The following is a 12,109-nucleotide window of genomic DNA, read 5'->3' on the forward strand; positions in this document are numbered from 1 at the left end:
GTCTTTCCCTGCTTTTGCTTTGAAGGTGTTGCTCTGACAAGTGCCCATCATTAGACAATGATGGAATCTCCCCTTGGCTTGGGCAGGTTCATCATATATTTGGTAATTTATTATATAGACTTCACAGCCCATCATAAGAAAAAGACATTTTTAAAGAATCACTTACCACATAAGGAGGAGAACTTACCAGTGTTCCACTTCTGCCTAATAATTTATCATGTTCATAGTTAAAAAATATTTACATATTACTTCTGATTTGAAATGCCCTTTAAATTCTAGTTGGTGTTTTTTTGCTAGGCCTTTCTCCATACAAAGAGTGGTCCTTTCAAACCACCTAATGGCACACAGAGGCGCAAAAGTCAGGCAATTTTGACTTCCACCCCTCTTCCTTAACTGCAGAGCTATGGGCTCCCCACAGGAGAATACAAAAAATAGATAATTCATTGAGCATTCTAGATTAACTGAGCACATACCATGTGTATTAAACATGGCTGTAACAAGCTACATCATAGATGTACTGACTTATGTCACATTAAAGATATTGTAAAACTACTCTGTCATCTTGTAAATAACAAAATATTTATTTTTTAAAAAAAACAACCCAAGACAGAGGAAAGACATTATTTCATACTATCCCTGTCAATTTGGATAGTCTGCTTAAGTGATGCCCTTTTAAAATAAAATATAAGGCAGCAAGAAATGAGCATTTTATGCATATAATTATCATATTTATTTTTATATTCAGCTACTCCTACTGTATAACTCAGTGTGGTAAATAGTTCATGCTAATTACTTTAAAAATCCATTAAATTTTAAGTCTCAGCAGATGCAAACACCATTTCAAATGTTCTCATTGTGTTGCCTACATAATTCATGAACTCTTATTAGAATTCAGACTGAAACCAGGCATGTGGTGTGTGAGCCACGCTCTCCAGATTTTTGTGTATTCCTGGAAAAGTGGAATATGCACCTATAGAGCCTCAAAACCAAATCCTGTTCAGCACTTATGCTGACCCACATTAAAGAGTGATCTACTGCAAGAGAATTTGGAGTTGTACCTGAGAGTGTGAATAATTCAAGCAATCCTTCCCAGAGCTGGAGCTGGGATGCCTGAACAGGAGGGATCTCAGGTTCCAGTCCCCAACACCAAATCTGTTACACGGTTTTATGCATTGACTAATTTGTGCTCTTGCTTCTCTTTCATTTTGTGTTTTGTGGCTAAAATACTGAAGAACATATCAAGGACCTAGAACTGTGCAGGAGAAACACAATTGTATAAGTGCTGGTTCTGCCCTTGTTAGTGCAGCATTTGTCAGCTCTTGGCTGTTGGTTCCCAATGGCATCCTGTGCTCCTGTGCTGTATCTGCAAAAGGTCTTGCATGCCCTCAGGTATTTAAAATGGTACCAGATACCTCTGCCAAAGAAACTGAATAATTTTCTACATGTATGAAACTTAGGCATTAAAATCACACATGGATATTTTAGGTTCCTTTTATAGATTACGTCACAGGCTGATTCATCCCACCTGTGCTACTTCCCTGAATAAGTTGAACAGGTAGTGCCCTTTGTAAATTACTTCTCTCAATTTACTGTAGAACAAGTATAGAGTAACTAGCTTTAGGCAATCAACATTTTTACTGCTAAAGTAGGCAAAAGGCCTTAGATCAACCCATCATAGAAATCTGATTAAAATTCAGTGATCTATAAATAGTATCTTTAGTCACAAAATAAAATTTTCTTAGTGTGGTTAAATATTTTCTTTTCCTTTTCACCTTTATGTTCTCTGTCTTAATATATGTATAACAAGATTTCCATACAACTTCTCCAAGATATTGTGATACTAAAAGTATTAACAATTGTGAAGTACTATTTAACTGCAGAAATGGGTAACTGTAAGTACTTCAGATAGTCACTTCTACAAGTACAACTCTACTTAAAGAACAAACCTCTGCGCACCACTCAGCTTTTCTGCAGCGAAGTCCCTCAGATCTCATGATCCATTGGCTTCACATTCGTATTCAAAACTCCATTTTCTGAGTTTAGTGCCTTGCAGGAAAACGGATACATGGTGGGCAAAGCACAGACAGTCAGCATATTTCAGTGTTCTAATACATATTTTAAAAGCTTTTATACAGGACTTTGGGTATTTCTAGCTTTTATACTTTAATTCCCTATTCTATCCTGTAATATTTTATCTATCTTATTCTCTGATCTTCCACTTCGATAGGAAGAGAAAACCTTTGGAACAATGATCTAACATCTCTTGGTATTTTTCTTCTTTTTTTTTTCTTTCAATATACTTGTTCAGTTGTATTCTTGCCATCTTGTTTAGTACCTTTCATGCACAACAAATATGTCATAATTTTTCCTTTTCTTAGCAAAAGGCCTCAAGACAAGACTTGTTTTCAATTTTATTCTTCACTTTCATGCAGGAAACAAAAACCGTAATAAATATTCTTAATCAAAGTAGAAGAGGAATTGGCTTAACAGATCATCCCTCACTTTTTTCTTTCTACTAGTTTCATGAAAGTCCCACTATATAAATACTTTAGAATCAGTTTCTTCAGTCCCCTCCTGCTTTCATCACATACAGAGGTGTCTTGCACAGTCCTAGGAAGAATAACTATAGGGAAGGAAAATACGCAAAAAAGGCTGGAATACTATAATCACACCTTAGAAAAAGAGGTTTTTGCTCAGAACTTCCTCTTTGTCCAACCCCAGCCCAGATTACATCCACACTGATCTCACCAGCACTTATTACAGTTGTGCTTCTCCTGCATGGTTCTAAGTCCTTGATATCTAAGATATCTAAGTCCTTCAGTATTTTAGCTACAAAATACAAAGGATTTTTTCATCACTTGGGTCTTTCATGCCTGAATCTGAGTGTGTACATATACTTTTCGGCCCTGCCTCTGATCCAGTTTTACAGTGCTAGAAATTCACTTCCTTCAAAATTAACTTGAAATTTATAATAGCTCTCATAATTCTAAAATTTTCCTTATACACAGTCGCATTTTGTCTTCTGTGTATTTTATCTTTTATTTCATACTTTCTTTCTACCAATCTTGTTTCTACTCTCCAAACACAAGTGTATTTAAAGAGCTCATACAGCTTTTTTCTCTATGCATCACATTCCTGGGAATGACAGAAGTTTCTATAGAGAGGTTTCTCAAATAATAATCTTATATATAATTGATTATTTCTGTTTTACTGATGATTATGGCTTGAAATGTTATTGACCATAAAGTCATAAGTCTTCAAGTATTTTTATACTTTATAACTTCTTTTCTGAGATAACTGTTGACTAATTAGAGAGGTCTAAACTATTACCTATCTCAGAGAAGGTGTTAATCAATTCAGAAAAAAAAATGGTTTGGGATTCAAGGCCTTATAATAGCGTTTTAGATCCCAACTCTTGGTAAATCAAAAAAGTAAAGGTGATGTCACATTAGTTTATTAAGCATTACAAACTATTTCAGGTTTTATTGCATATCTCCAAACACAATTTTTTGTCCTCTGAAGGACCTAATTATCTCTCACATGCTTTAAAAGTGGGTTGATCATGAATCCTGACTTCTCCAAGGAACACTGTTCTCTCCTGTAATCTCCTCATTGTCCTTGCCTTCCAGGGTAGTAGGTCTGTGCTTTAAGTGTACAATATTTTCAAAAGTTTCAGATTTAGAATTTTAACAAATTTAACTTATTACAAAACTTCCAGTTTACATTTTTTAAGTCATAGCTGGATAACAGATAGGTTCTTAAATGGAATATATCTTGTTGAAACTCAGATTTTCAATCTATATTTAAATAAAACTCAGAAAGATTGATAAGTTTAAACTCTTTCATATGGTATATTGAAGTACAGTAGAGTTTCTTGACCTTTATTTCTTGAACAAAGATCTGAATAAATTAAAAGGGAACAAAATATGTTTAATGCAATAATATTTATTAAAATGTTATCAATTTTGCATTTTCAATGGTTATTTCACAGCAACTAATAAGGTCTTTCCTGAGGACTCAGAAAATCATTTTTCCTTCTGAGATACCACATTTCAGATATATTCCAGTATAAATATTTTATTATGTTTAATCCATCAAAATAAAATGTATTTATGTCATTCTTATGCATCCTGCATATTGTTTTGTCCTTTTTCTTTTTGCAATTTTATTGGACTAAATGATTTACATTGCTTTCTGATTTATTACACTGTAAAGAAGAGCATCATTGAGTCAGAACATACATTGCAATATGATAAAATTTTTCTCCACACATAGAGCCACTTTTGTACTAGTAATGTGCTAATCTCTGTGAGGATGACAGATTTTAGTGTCTGCACTGCTTGGTTTACTAGGATGACTTAGGCTATCAGCCAGTTACTCTTTTGAAACTTAAAGTCTATGTATTTGATCTCATCTCATATTTTTGTAATTAATTATAATATTATTTTTCTGTGTTGTAATCACCTTTATAGCTGATCATTAGATGCAAATAGGATGCTTCCTTATACTAAGAATGATCTGAAAAAGAGATTCTTCCTGAAGTATGAAAACTTATACCTTTAGTTGCAACTATGAAATCACATACCTGAGCATTTAAATAAGTTATTACTTTAAAAACATACCCAGATTCAGTGATTCTGGGATATTTTAGGGGAAATATTTGTTGATATTCTAAGTCACCATATCAAACATTAATTGCTGACATGGTTGAAAAAAATAAAAGACAACATACTGCACCTCAGTAATGGCGGGAGTTTACAGCTGAAACAAGGAACATAACAAAGTAAATGTAAAAGATGCTTAATGTTTGTTGTTAACCCATTGTGCAATGGTTGTGTATATATATATATATATATATATATATATATATATATATATATGCATATATATTTAGATTACTAGTAATGTAGCATAAAATTTAGCTAACAAAATAGTATGGCAAACCAAGACATAAAGTTTTCTCCATTTCAGCCACAAAATTATGAAATTCCTCATCTCTATCCTTACAGAATGGAGAGATCTATCATTTCATGTGGGCAAGATTTTTTATTTTACCGATCTTTCATTTTATATTGCCAATTGGTACTGCTGCTACATTACAATCTGTAGCACACTTAGGATATCTAATATATGAAACATTATAATGTGTCATCTTTACTGTGCTGCCAGTATTCATTTCTAGCTAATGCAATATGAAGATTTTATGAAAAAGGAGATTTATTGCAAAAATAGTAATATAAAAGCTTCAGATTTTAACAGCTGTTCCAGGACAATGTTCAATAAGGTAACAAGACATTTCCAGCAGCCATGCAAAAAAATGATTGAAAGGGAAGTAACTGACTGAATGAACTAAATAACCAGTCCAAACCTCAACTTCAGGGGTTTTTCCCATGTTCCATTCCACTATATTGTTTGTTCCCCTATTTTGTTTTGTTAGGTTTCTTACATTATATATCATTCCATAAAATAAAAAAACCTTATTCAATGGGATGAAAAAATCTATTTTTTTAAATTTTCAGGAATAGTGCTATGGAAAATACTTACAGAAACAATTAAACACTGTGATTCTTTAAACATTAAATGTTAATAGTGAAGTAAGTGGACAAATTTGCTGGTTATGCAAAAGTGGGAGTGACTCAAATTCCAGAGGGTCATATTGCCCCTCAGTAATCACCAACTGCACAGGTTTCCCAAAAGTCTGTGGAGTCCTGCTCCTTGGAGGCATTCAGAAGCTGTCCTGGGAAAGCTCTGGGTCGCCCTGCTTGAGCAGGAGGGTTGGACCCAGGGACTCCCCAAGGTCCCTTCCAAACTCACTCATTTTGTGATCTCCTTGTGAAACTGTTGTCTTGTTCTCTTCAATTAAAAACAATAATTATACAATGTCTAAGAGGCCTAAAAATAAAATAATTTTGCCTTGCAGTATGTGAAAGTCTCATGCAGTAACTGCAAGGCTCGTGGAAGTAGATGAAACATCTAGAAAGTCTCCTTAATGCTGGTACTAAGAATGGTTATTCCCTTAACCAAGTGGAGCTGCTTCAACCTTACTGCAGCTGCTCTCCAGTTTGCATCAAACACCAAAAGTAGCACAGTGTCAGTTCAGTACCTTTACCATTTTAAAAAAATAGATCTTTCAAAAGGGCGGAATCTGCTTAGAAAAAGTACTAACGGAAAAAATCCCAAACAAAACAAGAAACAAACAATAACAAAAACCAAACAAAAAAAGAGACCTGAGAAAATATTCTGCACAAATTTCATGTGAAATGAAATATGTTGGTTTAGTGGAAACAGTACCCTTCATTATCCAATTTATTTTGACTTCTGAAAGCATCAAACCCAAGCACCAAACCCAAAACATTTTAGCTTCTGTTCAAGAGAAACTGAACAGTCCTCCATTTTTATTTATTTGACCACAAAAGTATAAATTACATTTGACCAACTTTATTTTAGTATTAATAAAATAAAAAGTTGCATATATTTTTAGAGTCAAGTTTTGCTCAATAGCTTAAGCTGTGTAAAAATTCTTCACCAACATAAAGAAAACACTACAAACTTATGTGTTACTTCTTTCCAATTTCCTAAAATCAATGATTTTTCATATTTATGCCAAACTACCTCTGTACTGGTCATCCCTCACTTGCAGTGACAGGATTGATTTTGGTAAAATTGATCATATTTGATAGTACAAAAGCTGAAGGGAGAGAATTACCTTTCTGTTTTGTATCTCTCACTGTTTATTTGCAGTTGGGCTGGGATCTCTCCCTTCAGTCTCGAGGGACAATTTATCCCATCCACCACTGGTTCTCTAAAACAGGACAGACAAAACAGATGGAACACTCCAGCAGTGTTGATTTTTCTTCTTTGGCTACACATGGGATCTCCTGTAACTTTTTCAGGTACAGATATACTGAAGATGTTTAGAAATAGGGGAGATTAATCCCACTGATAAAGGTAGGTGGGATGTATCCAACTGTCATGTTTAAAAAATGTGTGGGTTTTATGGCTGTAGCAAATACACTGCAGTTTCTTAAAATATCCTTTGAGGATACTAAAAATATTTGTAATCATAACAAGAATGAATCTGTCACAGCCAGAAAAAATCAAGTAAGAAAAAAGTACCATTCTTCTGGCAACTTTATAGAACATTATGATTTTTTAAAAGCAGCAGCAGAAGAACATTTTTCATCAAAGTTTTAACCCATGGTGTATCCACCTATCATTTAATAATGGTTTCATTTATTTTATGAGATTAGATTTAGGTCTGACTGTTTATCCATGCCAGTCAAATCAATCCTATTGTTGCAAGATGCATGTTATTTGTACAAGATTAACACCTGCTGATACATCTTTTTATTCTAAAATGGAAAAACCACATGTGCAATTTTAAAAACAGTCATGTAGCTTTTGTTTTGCCTCTCTTGTTATAAATTATTCTGTCTCTATTACCTCTGGAAGAAAAAGTAATTCCTGCAGTTTTTCCAACCTATAATCTTTTCTAAAAATTTTTCTATTATCTAGAGGCAATTAGTAATTTTGCAATTGTTTCAGAAAGGTATGATGAAAAAAAGTATTGCTGAATGATAGAATACCTATAGGTTAATTTCAAGCAGGAAATTTGATAAAGCAAGTTTATTGTCTTGTATTAATTGTCAAAGCATCCATAACTTTGATGGAACTACGTGACTTCAGACCAATGCAGGATGCAACAATAGAGGTATTTTCTTCATGTAAGATTGTACACACTTTGCTCTCATCATGCTTTAGCATGTGCTTGGTGCTGTTTTCTCTAGGTGAGTATGCAAAATGCAGTGCTAGAATCATTTAGAACAGTGGGTTTTTCATCCATTCTGAAAATCAGGTTGCTGCAAGGATTTCTGCAGGTCTATTTTTCTCCTGTGCTGGAGACTGATTCTCCCAGAGGAACTTTTTCAGATACCTGCCCACCACTCAAACCATGCCCTAAAGACTTAATCTTGTACAACAATTTTAGATTGATAATGCTGAAAATGTTCCTTCAAAATGCTAAAGGACAATCAACATGGCACACTTCCAGCATTAAATTCCATACAGATGCCTTTAATTAATTCATCAATCAATGGTGGGAAAATCTGGTCCTGTTACTTTGATTCTTGGATTCTAATCAACGGCTAATTAGCATTAAAAAGATCAACAAGCTCACTAGAATATACACCTAGAGTCATCCTCCTGGGTGTAAGGGGAAAGAGATGCTGATAAAGCTATTTAGTTGACTGGTGCTTTAATATTACTCTCTGCTTGGAAACTTTGTTTATTCAAGTTGGGGAAGGCAGGAATAATAGAGAAAAATAAGAGAGGAATAAAGAAGTTTTCTGCAGAATTAACTCCATGAGTTCTAGAAATAAAGACACTTATCGGTTGTAGGGACTCAGTTTGGTTTAGATTTAATATAAGGTTTGAGCAAATGTGAATTTCATTTTAAATGTATTTACATCACCGTAGTTAAAATCAATCCTCCTATTTTCTACACATTTTCCAGAAGATTCCTTTCATACCCACCTCAACAGAATGAAAGAGAAGTTGTTTTTCATGTGGTTGTCTCATGAGTCTGCTCATGCCTAAAAATGTTTTATTGAGGATATTTTGCATATAGGAGGACAATTTTATGTACTTATAAACTGTATGACTTTATCAAGCATAGATCAAGATGAATTTCCCACTCATCAAGTGGATCTAAGAGCAGAGAGCTGCAAATGCAAAGCTCATAAGGGTTTAAATATTCTACTAAAGTAATTGGTAGAACTAAAGTCCAGATCAGTCATAAGAAAGGATTAAGACCTTTAATTAAATACAACATATTCTTGATTCCATCTTCTAAAATCTGTATTAGTTGGGTTAAAAAGAAGATGAGAAAAAGTCATGTTTAATATATATCATCTGCAAAATATGTGACTCTACAAAATTATAGGCATAACCTGGTTTGGGTCTCCTAACACAGAGCAGGCACTATATTAGTGCTAAACGTTTGCCATCTCTACAAGCAGGAATCACATCAACCTATCTGCTGATGGCAGATTGGATGGTGAATAAATAGTAAGAGCCATTTCAATTTCCTATATCAAATACTTGGTGCAAATCAGAACATTGCCAATGATTTCAGCTTTTCTCCTACCAAGTTAAGACTTTACCTTTCTTTCTCTGCGTGTTGCCAAGATACAGTACATATCACAAAATCCTCAAATAGGGAAAGTACGTAAAAAAGAAAGAACAAACTCTGTGAGCTGCAGAGGCTGTGGGATTGATTTACTCTGAAAATAAAATAAGTTTTTATTTCTGAAAATATCCTTTCACTATAGCAAACATGCAATGCTAATCATATGTCACTTGTGTCTCGACTCCTAAGGAAAATAAAAGCAATGACAATACAATAAAAGTGCCTCAGAGACAAAGGAATATATTAGGAATAGTAAAATAATAATAATGAAGCCTTCCTTAATTCAAGATAAAATGTCAATGCCAAAAGACAAAATATGTGTTGTCATGATATTGATTACACAGATTTTTTTTAATTAATATCAAGAAGGCAAAATCTCTCAGGTAAGGTTTCTTTTTATGTTCAACACGAATTTAAAATTACATATTCGTGAAGAAATTCAATTTATCTTTTGTCACTGTTTACAAGATGAAGTCAGTCCATGTTTTTAATTAATCATTGATTTAACACCAGAACATTTGGAATTTACTTAATGGGACAGTAATTTTCTTCCTATTCACTACTCCCTTGGGCCAGATGGGTTTAGAAGCTTTATAAGTATTTAGGTACTTTTAAGTTAATGCCTTATGCCACCTTTGAGAAGCTGTGAATTTGTCAATACATAACTCTTTTGCGTTTAATACCAACAGCTGCTGGATAGTCAGTCACTCAGTGCTCCTCCTTCTGTACCTGTATGAGGCCATGGATGAGGAATTACAATGATTTCCCCAAACAGACCTCATGAGCATCTCCATTACAGATGGATGGCAAGCTTGTTCCTGGCCTGCTGGGAAACTCCTACAAATTTAGCTCTCTTTCTCTCCTTCTTTTCCATGTACTGAAGATTTGGTACATCATCTAACTGCTGGATCACTTAAAACAATCCATAATTCTTCACTTCAAAGTTCAGTACTAAATAAGAACTTGTATTGTTTGGTGACCTTTTGTACAAGCATTTCAGCAGCAATTAAATGTACCTTTCCTTTTCTGCCATGAGAAGACACAGACTGTCTGCTTGCTTTTCAAGTGAAGAGAAAAACAGTGCTGTTAAGAGCAGCGACAGCAGCCTCCTTTTTCATTAGCAGCAGCAGTAAGAAAAGTCAGAGAAGGCAAAGCAGCTGCTATAGCTGATACCAATGTGCCAATATTCCAGCAGGAGTATAATTTGATTTCCAACTGTGAAGTGTCACACGCAGCACATAGCTGTAATTTTGATATTAGTGCATAAATAACACTGTGCTCAAACTCAACATTCATGTTTTCACCTATTGCAAGAACAAGAAGCCAATTTGCTCCTCGCACTTTACTGTGCCATGGTGTATAAGTTGTAAAGGCTTTTAACTACTAAATAGACCTAATCAATGAGTTTTGTTCCTCCATGTAATCATTCTTATTTGATTAAAAATAGCTGGTGGAAGCTGCAGGACTAACTCAGCTCCCTCATTCATTCTGTGTCTGTCATTTTTCACCTTGGCTTGTCCACACAGCTGTGCTAATTGAAAGGCTGAAATAGAAATTATGAAAATCATCATATGCTATTTATTAAAATACCTTTTCAAGTATTGTACTGCTGAATATTGACTTGAAATTAGGCACTTTCCTGCAATGAGAGGAGCAAATTAAAAGCATCCATAGCCCCTACAAGCGGACCAAGAAAAGAAAAATATCTGATACGATATGACAGGAGCAGTGCAGCACAGCAGTTTCTATCCAGTCATTAGACTACACAAATCCTGATGCAGAAACTTCAAGATATGTTGAATCACTCATTTCAAGAAAAATAAAATGAATTAAAACAAAATCCTCTCAACAAAGAAATTGAGATTTTACCATTGTCCGACGCATATTCTCTCAGCTTCTGAAGTAACTGCTGTGAGAGACTCTCTCTATTCCAGTTGTTTTTCTTTCTGTCAACACCCTCAGCCATATTAACAACAGTGACTTTTATCTCCTTAGAGTTGTTTCGTCACCAATGCCAGAGGTTGTACAGAAAATGAGATGGTGCCATGCAATGGCAAGAGGAAGGTGAATAACAGTAAAGCCCATAAGAACTCAGTATCTTTAGTTCTGATCGGGCAGGAATTTACCTAAATATATAAACAGTGTGTCAAGGACTGAGAAGCAGAAAAGAACTCCAAATCTAATTTTTAAAATGCATTTCTGAGATACAATAAGGGAATAGGATATGTGAATCAGCCATGCTCATTTACATTATAGCTCTAGAGTAAGGAGCTTATATGGACTCCATCTACAGTCAGTGAAAGAAGGGATTAATTTTAGTTTAACATCCTTTCTTGGACATGGCCCATTTTATCCCTCAAATGTATAGACTATGTCAGTATTTAAGCATTTTGATTTAATTCAGATGATATAACAGAAAGAAACAAGGTGCAGAAACATAAACTTTCTGTTGGAGAAGGAAGAAAATATGCATTGAGGAGAGGTGAGCTGAGTTGTCCGTAAATACAAGGAACAAGACAGTAGATATAGAGGGAGGGGGAACGACACAAGTCCTTCATTCTGGGTGGTGTGATGGATGTGAATTCACTACTCCCTCACAAGGCTGCTGGCAAGAGCAGGATCACACAAAAAGGCACAATGTCCCTAACAAACTCCAAATGTGGGTAATTACCATTCTTATGAAAGAAAAAGTGCACAGCTGCTACAGAAGAGATTGTCTGGATATACAGAAGAAGTAGATAATACACACAAAGACAGAACAAAGGCTGAAATGCTGTTTGGAAAGGATGCATTATGACCACAAACCCAATTGAATCACCATCATGCCCTTTACAATCACATTTTCCCCTTGCTTTGCAGCATATTGGTAATTCATGGGATTATTATGCTACAAATAACCTATTCAAAATAAAACACACTGTA

This window comes from Melospiza melodia, chromosome 3, assembly GCF_035770615.1.
Source record: "Melospiza melodia melodia isolate bMelMel2 chromosome 3, bMelMel2.pri, whole genome shotgun sequence".
Taxonomy (NCBI): domain Eukaryota; kingdom Metazoa; phylum Chordata; class Aves; order Passeriformes; family Passerellidae; genus Melospiza; species Melospiza melodia.